The sequence below is a fragment of the Hyla sarda genome, chromosome 1 (genome assembly GCF_029499605.1).
Source record: "Hyla sarda isolate aHylSar1 chromosome 1, aHylSar1.hap1, whole genome shotgun sequence".
Lineage (NCBI taxonomy): Eukaryota > Metazoa > Chordata > Amphibia > Anura > Hylidae > Hyla > Hyla sarda.
This window is the reverse complement of record NC_079189.1, coordinates 243388430-243401295: the sequence shown is the minus strand read 5'-3', so window position 1 is coordinate 243401295 and position 12866 is coordinate 243388430. Positions and strand designations below refer to the sequence as shown.

The 12866-nt window shown below is 41.5% G+C and overlaps 1 protein-coding gene across 4 annotated transcripts in view; it reads left to right on the top strand.

Annotated features, from left to right (window-relative positions):
• The window catches only part of APTX (aprataxin), a 66104-nt gene that overhangs the window by 11611 nt on the left and 41627 nt on the right, over positions 1 to 12866 (top strand). The gene's annotated exons all lie outside the window — the stretch shown is intronic.

The following is a 12866-nucleotide window of genomic DNA, read 5'->3' as shown; positions in this document are numbered from 1 at the left end:
CGCCGTGATTCACAGCTTTTCCGGGCTGATCGGGTCTCTGGTGACCCGATCGCCTGGAAAATAGGGATGATCGGAGCCCCGATCATCCTAAAGGATAGGAGCGAGGTGGCAGGTGCCCCTGCCACCTCCTCCTATCCCCTGCGATTTATCGGTCAGGACTGACTGAGGGGGGGGGGGGGGGGGGGGGTTAATAGTGAGATCCCCCACTCTGTCCACCCCTGGAGGTCCAAGGAGAGCGGGGGAAGATGCGGAGATGGCTGCTGGCCGTTGAAGAAGGGGGACCAGTGGCAGGGAGGATCGGCGGCAGAGACAGAGACAGCAGTGAAGATCTGGTAAGTGATCTTCTGTGCTGCCTTGTAGTTTTACAACTACAGCTCCCAGCATGCCCAGACAGCCAAAGGCTCTGTGTAGTGGTCTCCAAACTGTGCACTTCCAGATGTTGCAAAACTACAACTCCCAGCATGCCAAGACTGTCAAGGCATGCTGAGCATTGTAGTGCTGCAACATCTGAAGGGCCAGATGTTGCAAAACTACAACTCCCAGCATGCACTGACAGACCATGTATGCTGGGAGTTGTAGTTTTGCAACAGCTGGAGTTACACTGGTGCAGAAACACTGCGGTAGTCTGTTAACTAACTTAGTGTTTCCCAACCAGTGTGCCTTTAGCTGTTGCATAACTACAACTACCAGCATGCACGGTCTGTCAGTGCAAGCTGGGAGTTGTAGTTTTACAGCAGTTGAAGGTTAGCTGCCCCCCCCCCCCCCCCCATGTGAATGTACAGGGTACAGTTACACAGGTGGTGGTATCCTGCTTTAAGTTTGAGCAAATTTTCCGCCACAGCTCAAACTCCCAGCGGAAAACTCACTGTGAAACCCACGCCCGTGTGACTGTACCCTAAAAACACTACACAACACAAACTAAAGGGTAAAACACTAAATATAGACACCCTTACACTGTCTTCCCCCCCCCCCCCCATAAAAGTTAAAAACATCTCATACGGCAGTGTTTCCAAAACGGAGCCTCCAGCTGTTGCAAAATAACTCCCAGTATTGCCGGAAAGCCAGGCATGTTGGGAGGCACCCTGTTTGGGGAACACTGCCATAGGGTATTTTGGCAGCGGAGGCAAGCACTATGATTGCATTGGGGTCCACCCCTATGCAAATCTCTAATTTAGGTCTCAAATGCACATGGCACTCTCTCACTTCGGAGCCCTGTTGTATTTCAAGGCAACAGTTTAGGGCCACATATGGGGTATTTCTGTACTCGTGAGAAATTACGTTACAAATTTCTTTTTTTTTTCTTCTCCTTTTACCCTTTATGAAAAGGTAAAGTTGGGGTCTACACCAGCATGTTAGTGTAAAAAATTAAAATTTTTCACTTCGTCCACTCACGACAGCACCACATTAGATTGCCCCCTATCTGCATAGGAACAGGAAGCACAAGAAAGGTTAAAAGGCCCCTCCCTCCATACTCCCTCAGTGTTTCCTGTTCCTACGGAGCAGGGGTGCAGAGAGGTCTGTACCTTTTCCTGGTGGGCTGTGTATAGTGGAATTCAGGCGAGGTCGCTTCGGCTTCCCTCTCTACTTCCCCGGTACCGGGTCGTGGCCTGCTGGTGAGGCGCCTCTCCGGTCCCGAATTCGGTCCCCTGCGGCGCTCCAGGAGTTAATGCAGAGGATCTAGTTCTTTGGCCGGCCTCGGGTGCCCTGGTTCCCCTGGCCGCTTCGGGGTTCTGGCGGTGGCCTTGTACTCGTGCGGGTGACGCTGTGCACGCGCGTACGTCTCCTGCGATTGGCCGGAGCCCGAAATTCCTGCCTGATTCGGCGGCCCGATGGCGGCGCTGATTCGGGAGGCGGGCGCCAATTTTGAAAGCCCTGGGCAAGCCCAGGTCTATACAACATCCTCTGGACACCATGGATAGTTTCGGTCACTGCCCGCTCTGCATCTCTGGAGCGCACAGGACCCGGCAACCCAGTGAGTAGCTGACCCATTGTGGGTACACTTATTTCTTTTGGGTAGAGTATTGTTTTAATAATCCCCTGTTCTTGTGGGTTCCCTTCTCTCCTTTTTGGGAGACAAGTAGGCCACAGAGAAATCTAAGGATAAAGAATCCAAAGTTAACCATAAAATTAAAATAAAAAAAAAATAAAAAAAAATGTGGTTGGTGCTTTTATACGGCATAAAGGATATAATAAGCCCCTATGTAAAGCCTGTATGTTAAGGTAATTCAGCAGGAATCCCCGTCTTTTTTGGAGGAACTTAGTTTCTTTTATTAAATCTGAAGTTCAAACTTCTGTTGCTGCAGATCTGTCAAAAGCTCAGTTGATCCATCTCCACTGGTTGATCCATTCCATATGTCGGATCTTTCCTCTTTTTTGGATCCTCCTCTGTTAAAGATGAAAAAACACTGTTTTATTAACTCTGATTTAGATTCTGAGGTTGACACTTTTTTTCTGTGGGTTCCAATTCTTAAGAAGAAAGTGAAGTCATTTAACCTTGTACTCGGAGGAATGATAAAAGATATTGTTACTCCTCTGAGGACATGGAAACTCTAGTTAAAGGGGTATTCAAGGAAAAAACTTTTTAATAAATATATATATATATATATATATATATATATAATTAATCTCTCTCTATATCTATATCCTTTTTTTTTTTTTTTTTATATCAACTGGCTCCAGAAAGTGAAACAGATTTGTAAATTACTTTTATAAAAAAAAATCTTAATTCTTTCAATAATTATCAGCTGCTGAAGTTGAGTTGTTCTTTTCTGTCTGGCAACAGCTGATATCTCTGCTTGTCTCGGGAACTGCACAGAGTAAAATAGGTTTGCTATGGTGATTTGCTTCTACTCTGGACAGCTCCCGAGACACGTGTCATCAGAGAGCACTTAGACAGAAAAAAACTACTCAACTTCAGCAGCTCATAAGTACTGAAAGGATTAAGATTTTTTAAATAGAAGTAATTTACAAATCTGTTTAACTTCCTTTTTTCCTTTATACTTTTATTTTAAATGAATTACACATACAACATAAGAAACAAAACAACAGTTAAGAGATGTAAGGCATGACTAAGTAAACACAACTTATAAACACATATGGACTCCCGCCTTCCCCCTCCCAGCTGCTAATCTCTAATCAAATGATATCATCTTTACACTTCAATCATCCGCCAATAAGGGCGGATATCTTAAACTAATAAACAGTGCTCGAAGTTTTGTTTCTTACTACCCCTCTCTATAGATTATCCTCATAGAGATCTGTATATCCACTGCTATCTCCCCCTCCCCCCCCACTACCCTCCATCTCCAAACCCCCTACAAAAAAAAAATTATAATAATAATTTCTCCATCCCGCCTTCCACCCCGTCTCCGTCCCCATCCTGTCTACCTAACGTATGCCTCAAGGTCTTCAGACTCAAATAATTGCATCCATGGGGCCCATGTTGCATAAAAATTACTATGAGTTTCATCCACTTTATTGAACCATCATTTCAAGGTTGGAGGATCTTCCTGCCTCCACAAGGCAGGAATGCAATTTCGGGCAGATTGGACCAAAGTACTTAATAAAGAGTATTTACATTCTTGCATAGGTATTTCATGATGTTTTAATAGAAAAAAGGCTGCGTCTGATGGAACCGTGGGCCCAGTCACTCTTCCCAATACTTCCTGGACTTGCTGCCAGAAATGTGTAAGTTTTGGGCATGACCAAAATATATGCAAAATTGATCCATCTCCTGATCTACAACGCCAACAAATATTTGAATTGTTTGCATTTATTCTGTGCAGTACCTTGGGCACCCGGTACCATCTTGACATTACCTTATAATTAGCTTCCTGCAATGTTGTACAGATAGTAGAACCATGCGCCAGTTTGAAAATCTTAACCCACTGTTCTTGGTTTAGCTGTATCTTTAGATCTCTTTCCCATTTTGCCGTGTACATGGGAAGAGAGTCTGCCATTTCTCCTGTCCAGTTTATAAATTACAGAAAGGGTGTGGCGTATCCCCTCTTTCCTGGCACATAATTCTTCAAAAGTTGTAATTTGGTCCCGATAGAACCCTATATCTGGTTGTTGAGCCAAAAAATGTTTAAGCTGCATAGAGCGCCAAAAACCCAATGGACAGGGTTCGCTAATTTTTATTACATCTATCCAACCCATATTCTCTGACTCTTCTCGTAAATGACATACCCTATATCTGTCATTGGCAATCCAGCGAGAGAAAACTAAATCATTCAATCCTGGAGGAAAGGCCGGATTGCCTATTATCGGTACCATGCATGAATTTTGAGGAAGGAAATATTTGCGTACTTTTTTGTCATTACAAACTTTCAGCGTCGCGCCAATGGTAGGATGTTGCCATACTTCTTTATTCTTTAAGGCATGACACCAAGGGAGGCATTTAAGCGGGATTGAAGTTATACTCTGTTCTATTTTAACCCATGCTTTCTGAACATCGGTCCTACACCAATCCACTACTCTTGATAACATGGAAGCAATATAGTATCCTCTCAGATCGGGAATGCCCAGTCCTCCTTTATCTTTCGGATAGCTTAATAACGTTCTTTTCAGTCTAGGTTTTTTCCTGCCCCAGATAAATTCATACTGAACCGTTTGCATGTTTTAAAAAAAAAAAGATTGTGGGATTGTTATTGGTAAGCACTGAAATAGATAAAGTTTCTTGGAAGGATGGACATTTTAAAAAGAGCACATCTGCCGAACCATGAAAATAGTTTTCCTGACCATTGTTGACATAATTCCTGGGTTAAATTTATTAATGGTACGTAGTTTAGTTTGTATATTTTATTAACTTCTGCTGGTATCCAGACTCCTAAAAGTTTAATAGCTTGTTTAGCCCATTTGAAGTTAAATAACCCCTGTATATGATCACTCTCTTCTTCTTTCGGAAGTGTAATATTGCTTCGGATTTCCCGTAATTAATTTTAAAATTTGACAGACGTGCGTATATGTCAAATTCCCGTAACAATATAGGTAATGAAATTAAAGGATTAGTGATATAGAAAATGAGATTGTCTGCGTATGCACCTACTTTATGATTAATCTTTTGTATAGGGAGCCCTGTCAAATCTTTATTAGCTCTCACCCTGCACAGAAAAGATTCTATAACTTAAATAAATATTAACGGTGACAGTGGACAGCCCTGTCTTGTCCCATTTTTTTATGGTAAATTCATCTGATAAAATACCATTCACTCGCACTTTTGCTGTTGGACACCTATATAACCCCATCACCCACTTCAGGAATTTTTCCCGTATGCCCACATGTATTAATGATTCTTCCATAAATGTCCAGTTCACGCGGTCGAAAGCTTTTTCCGCATCTGTGGATAGCAAAAGTAATGGTATTTTATTCGACCGGGCGAACTGCACAAGATTTATGGTACAAGTCGTATTATCTTTGGCCTCTTTCCCTGCCGTAAAACCTACCTGATCTGAATGAATAATCCTGCCCATCACACGAGCCAACCTACCTGCCAGTATCTTCGCCAATAATTTCAAATCTGTGTTCAACAGCGAGATCGGGCGGTAGCTCATGCAATGAGCAGGATCCTTCCCTTCTTTTGGGATCACTGAGATGTGGGCTCTTGTCGAATCTTTCAAAAGATTATGGCCTTGAGAGATAGAGTTGAAAGTTTTTAAAAGGGCAGGTCTCACAACCTCTCCTAACTGCTTATAATATCCTAATGACAGCCCATCAGGACCTGGGGCTTTAAATTTGTGAGACTGTTTAATCGCCTGCTCTAACTCTTCCTCAGTTATATCCTCTTCAAGACCAATAACCTCCTCATCTTTTAATTTGGGGAGTCCTGAGTTTATTATATAATCTTTAACTTTCGAGCGAAATTTTTTGCATTGTGTTGTTGGATTATTGGAGTCTATATTATATAAACTTATAATATTCTTTAAATGCTTCAGCAATTTCTATAGGTCTATAAGTCATTTTCTGCAAATCCTGCTTTATTTTAGCTACATATGTCTGCTGTTGCTGTGCCTTTAGACATTTCTGCAAGTGTTTTACCTATTTTATTACTGAACTCGTAGCCTCGGCTTCTACAGTTCAGCAATTTCTTTTTTGCATCCTCACACAGTAATTGCCTTAATTCCTCCCGTTTTTTTATTGTGGTTAAGAAAGTTTCCAAATCTGTTTGATGTTTATGAGATATTTCTAAAGCTCTTAGTTCTTCTAATAATTGGTCTATTTTTTTGAGTTCTCTCTTTTTTTTTATCTGGTTCCGTGTTTCACCAATATGCCCCTTGAAACACATTTGTGTGCCTCCCAGACCACAATTGGTGACATCTCTTGTGTACTGTTTAATTTAAAATAGTTGTCTAGATCTGGAATCAGATCTTTTTTTGTCACTTCATCCTGTAATAATAAGGGGTTTAGCCGCCAGTTCCATTGTCTGGGGGCTAAAGATGGCAATTTGATACGTATCTTAATCAGTGCATGATCCGCTAAAATAATATTATCGATCCCAGTGGAACAAAGCGAGTCCAGATCCTGCTGTTTTTAACATCAGATAATCTATTCTGGAATATGAGTCATGTGCTGAAGAATAACAAGATTAATCGCGTTTGTTTGGATTTTGGACTCGCCAGGCATCCACTAGCTGCTGCTCGTGGAGTGCTTTTTTACATCGTCTAAGTTCTGTCAACCGCATATAAGATATTCCTTTAGATGTATCTAACTGTGGCTCTATGGCAAAATTAAAATCTCCGCCTAACACCAATAACCCTTCTGAAAAATTCTCTAATTTCTTTAAGATCTGAATCAAAGCCGAGCTCTGTTTTATATTAGGAAGATATATGGATGCGAAAGTCAGTTTCCGATTCGCGATTGTACCCTTCACAAATATATATCTACCTTCGCTATCTGCATGAGAGTCCACGAATACCCAGGGAACATTGTGTGATATAAGGATACTCGATCCTTTGGATTTGGGGTTGTCAGTGTAGCTATGATATCCAAATCCAGGGGTGTGGAAATAAAAAAAATAAAAAAAAAACTACTTGTCCAAGGGACTAAAGTGGAACACAATCTACTTGTACTTCAAGAAAATCCACTTGTCCTGGTAGATAAAATAATTTCCACCAAAATAGTACGATTCACCCCACTAGACCACCAGGGATGGATATAAGATCCTTTAGACACTGCTGTCAACTTAGACAGCGATGACCTAATGGATTAATAGCGGCCACAGTGATCGCAGTATGCCAGACTATTAGCGGCGGGAGAGCTGTAGCTCCTCTTACACCCGAGCCAAGCCCAGAAAAGTCTAGATGTAACTTTTTGATCACCATAAAACATTTCTAATATGAAGTGACCAAAAATGAGCAATTCTGGACTATTATTTACATTTACACCGTTCACCGTACAGTTTAATTAACATTATATTTTAATAGTCTGGACATTTCCACATGCAGCGATACCACTTATGTTTATTTTTGTACATTATTTTTATTTAAAGAAAATTGGAAACTTTTATTAGGAAAGGGGCTTATTCACATATATAGGCACTTTTTAAAATATTTTAATCACTATTTTTCAGTCTTCATAGGGACTTATGTGTTACTGGGGGGGGGGGGGGGGGGGGGTTCTGCTTCTCCAGTTTATATGCTGCATTTTGTGCCAGAAAATGCTGGATGTTGCATTTAGTTACTAGATAACTACAACTCCCAGCATGCCCTGATACAGCCTATGGTTGTGTGGGTGTTGCAGCATGTTGCACTGTATAGTAGTACAGTTAAGGTTAGTGTGTAACATGCTGGGAGTTGTAGTTTTGGTTTGTGTCAGCTGCAGAGCCATAGTCTGTGTCAAGGAATACTGGGAATTACAGTTAGTAACTACAACTCCCAGCATGCCCTGATGCAGCCTATGGCTCTGCAGCTGACCCGAACCAAAACTACAACTCCCAGCATGTTACACTTTATAGTTCTACAGATTAGGTTATTGTCTAACATGCTGGGAGTTGTAGTTTTGGTTCGGGCGTGTTTGTGTGCATCCGTGGGGCTCTTGGTCGTCGGGTGAGTATGAAGGGGGTGCAATTCAGTGCGGAGGCCAGAAGACACTAAAAATTTAGATGGCACAACTGGCGGCGGCGGCAGTGCCCCCCCCCACATCATACATTACATACACACATCACACAAACACTCACACCATACATACACACGCCGCTGCCCCCCACATCATATACATACACACATCACACTTAGACAGACATCACACACACATCATACATATATACACACACATCACACACACTCACACCATACATATACATCATACATATGCACACATCATACATACACCCACCGCTGCACCCCCACATCATACATCACATGCATACACACAAACTTAGACAGACATCATACACACATTATACATTACACACACATCACACACAGACATTATACACATTATACATTACATACACATCACATACACAGACATCATACACACATTATACATTACATACACATCACACAGACAGACATCATACATTACATACACAGACAGACATCATCCACACATTATACATTACATACACATCACACATAGACAGACATCATACACACATCATACATTACATACACACATCCACACCATACATATACATCATACATATGCACACATCATACATACACCCACCGCTGCCCCTCCCCACATCATACATCACATGCATACACACAAACTTAGACAGACATCATACACACATCATACATTACATAGACATCACACATAGACAGACATCATACACACATTATACATTACATACACATCACACAGACATCATACACACATTATACATCACACATAGACATCATACACACATCATACATCACACACACATAGACAGACATCACACACACATCATACATTACATGCACATCACACATAGACAGACATCACATACACACATTATACATTACATACACATCACACATAGACATCATACACACATTATACATTACATACACATCACACATAGACATCATACACACATTATACATTACATACACATCACACACAGACATCATACACACATTATACATTATACACACATCACACATAGACATCATACACACATCACACATACACTCACACCATACATATGCACACATCATACATACACCCGCCGCTGCCCCCCCACATCATACATCACATGCATACACACAAACTTAGACAGACATCATACACACATTATACATTACATAGACATCATACACACATTATACATTACACACACATCACACAGACAGACATCATACACACATTATCCATTACATACACATCACACATTATACATTACATAGACATCATACACACATTATACATTACACACACATCACACACAGACAGACATCATACACATTATACATTACACACACATCACACACAGACAGACATCATACACACATTATATACACATCACACATAGACATCATACACACAGTATACATTACACACACATCACACACAGACAGTATACATTACATACACATCACACTTAGACATCATACACACATTATACATTACACACACATCACACATACACTCACACCCTACATATACAACCACCCTTCCCACCGCCGCCTGCATTCTCTGCCTCCTCACCAGAGCCGACCATGAGTGGACATAAGAGCTGTAGTCCCGGCCGGTGTGAGGTTACATGGGTTTGAAAATCTCCCCTCACACCAGACATCCTCTCCTCTCTCCCCTCCCCCGCTCTGTGTTTTCCCCGTGCAAACATGCAGCCTCTCCGTGGTAGATTAGGTCCTGTGGAGACAGGGGAGGGGGAGGGATAGAGCTGTGTGCGGGGGAGGGGGGAGCTGTGTGCCGAGCTGTCTACGTTCTTTCTCTCACCCTGCTGTGTCTTCTTGTGTAGAGCTGCATCCTCCGGGAGGGGAGATACAGGGACTCTGCAGTCAGCTGGAGGCCGCCGCCCCCTCCATACACTCTGAGCGCCGGTGTGAGGTGCAGACTTGCATCCGCTCCTGCGCCTCACACCGGCATTAAAGAAAAATAAGGGGGAGGTCGGTCTGTCCCTGCTAGCCCGATACAGGGCTAAATCTATACACTATTCACCTGCCCGGTGCCCAAAACTACTTGTCCCGGGCGTCGGGCGATAGAATTTCCACATCCCTGCTATCGGAAATTGTCTACCTGTTAAATTAAAACGGTGTGTTTCCTTAAAATGCGTCTCTTGCAAGTACACTACATTAACTCCCCCCTTTTTTTTTTTATAAATTCCTTAGTATAGACCTTTTCCCTGCATCATGTAGGCCTCTAACATTCAATGAACCTACATTCAAGGTCCCAATTTTCTCCATTATCGTTATAATAAACAACCACCTTTATTAAGATGGACAATAGAAGACAGACGGATGGAGTAAAGAGAAAGAAAGAAAAAAAAAAAAAATAACCCAACCAACCCCTATTTGCGAATAAAGAAATCGCCTCCTGCTACTTGCAGGTAAAATTTTGAAATGCCAAAAAATAAATAAATAAATAAATTATAAAAAGTATGGGGGTGTAGAGAACCATGGGTGCGCCCTCTGACCATCACACTCTGGAAACACTTATTCAAGCTACCTTTACCCCGTTTATTCATAAACAATTATTTCTATCTTTTCCTGCCCATGTGAAACAAACATCATAGTGAGATTACACCGATCCTATATCAGTGGCTGATCAAAAGACCTCATTAAGAAATATTATATAACCAGTTGAAAAAAGAGAAGAACAAAAAAAAAAAAAAAATTTTTAACTTTCTGGAGCCAGTTGCTATATATATATATATATATATATATATATATATATATATATTATAAGTTTTTCCTGGATAACCCCTTTAATGCTGTCAGAAATGCAATGAAAATTTCTGAAACTTCTGAGTCTACCTCTATCCAAGAGCTCATGTTTGCGGGATTGAAACCTAAAAGACAACAGGTGTTCACCGTTCATATATCATTAGGGGATGGAATGGAAGCCGGTGGAAAGATTGTTACTTTCCAATGAATTTCGTTCCAGATTTTCGATTGAGGAAGATACGAAATTATGGAACGAAATTCCAAAAATTGATGTACAGGTATCTAAAGTGGTAAACAAGACATCCTTACTTTTTAGGATAGCTCTCAACTTAATCCATCCATCTTATGATCTAAAGGATCTTTATTAAAGAAATTGTGAGACTCTTCTGCTCAAATTAAGTCTTAGATAGAACTCTGGAACATGCTGTGGATAAGACGGTGCTTCCTAAAGAAAAACTACCAAGTAAAAAATAAGGATGGTCTTCAGGTGTGGTGGAAGACTCACTCTATTTTGTCGCCAGTGGGCGAACATCAAAAAAAAAAAAAAAAATTTTATTCTGAAATCCCTGGAGTTCGGCTTCGGAATCAAGTTTGCCTTCCCTCCTCCTCAAAGATATTGTGTTACGGTTCTAGAATCAGAAAATGCAAACATGAGACTGCTCAGGTATAAAGATCTGTTATCCTTTGGGGCTATTATTCTGTTTCCTCAGCAAGAACAAGGCCTAGGACACTATTCCATCTTATTCCTAGTCCCAAAGCCCAACAGTTCCTTCAGAACCATTATAAATTTGAAGGGTCTGAACAAACGTATTACTTTCAAAAGTTTAGAATAGAAACATTGAAATCTGCCATTCCTCTAATCCAAAAGGACGCCTGGATGGAGACCTATAAATTTAAAAGACGCTTACTTCCATATTCCAATCTATGAGCCTCACCAGAAATACCTTCGGTTTGTAGTCAGGTTAATCCCTTAACGACCAAGGACGTAAATGTACGTCCTGTTTTGTACTTCACGCACCAGGACATTTAAGTCCTGTGTATGACCGTGAGCATCGGAGTGGTGCTTGCGTCATAAACGGCAGTTTCCGGCTGCTGACAGCAGCCGGGGACCCGCCGGTAATGGCCGACATCTGTGATCGCGTGGATGTCCGCCATTAACCCCTCAGATGCCGTGATCAGTACAGATCGCGGCTACGCGCATGTTAAAATAGATGATCGGATTGACCACAGCGCTGCTGCGGGGATCCGATCATCTGTAATGGCGGACGGAGGTCCCCTCACCTGCCTCCTTCCGTCTCCTGGCGTCTTCTGCTCTGGTCTGAGATTGAACAGAGCAGAAGATAGCACTGATCAGTATTATAGGCTATGTCCTATGCATAGCACTGAACAGTATTAGCGATCAAATGATTGCTATAGATAGTCCCCCCTATGAAGACATACAAAGTGTTAAAAAACAAACAAAAAAAGGGAAAATCCCCTCCCCCAATAAAAATGTAAATTGTCCGTTTTTTTTTTCTTTTCTTCATTTTACCCCCAAAAAGCGTAATCATTTTTTTTTTTATTATTATTTTTTTTTAATAAACCTATTTGGTATCGCTGCGTGCGTAAATGTCCGAACTATCAAAATATAGTTTCCAAAATGGGGTCACATGTGGGGGGGGTCCACTGTTCGGGCAGCATGGGGGTTTTGTAAACGCACATGGTCTTCAATTCCAGCCATATTCTCTCTCCAAAAGCCCAATGGCACTCCTTCTCTTTTGAGCACTATAGTTCCCCTGCAGAGCACTTTGCATCCACACATGGGGTAACACCAGCATTTTAGTGAAAAAAATTTATTGTTTAATTTTCACATCCAACATTAGCGAAAATTCGTCAAACACCTGTGGAGTGTTAAGGCTCACTATACCTATTGTTACGTTCCTTGAGGGGTGTAATTTCCCAAATAGTGTGCCATGTTTTTTTTTTCTGCTGTTCTGGCACTATGGGGGCTTCCTAAATGTGACATACCCCCCAAAAACCATAAAGGCAAATTTTGCT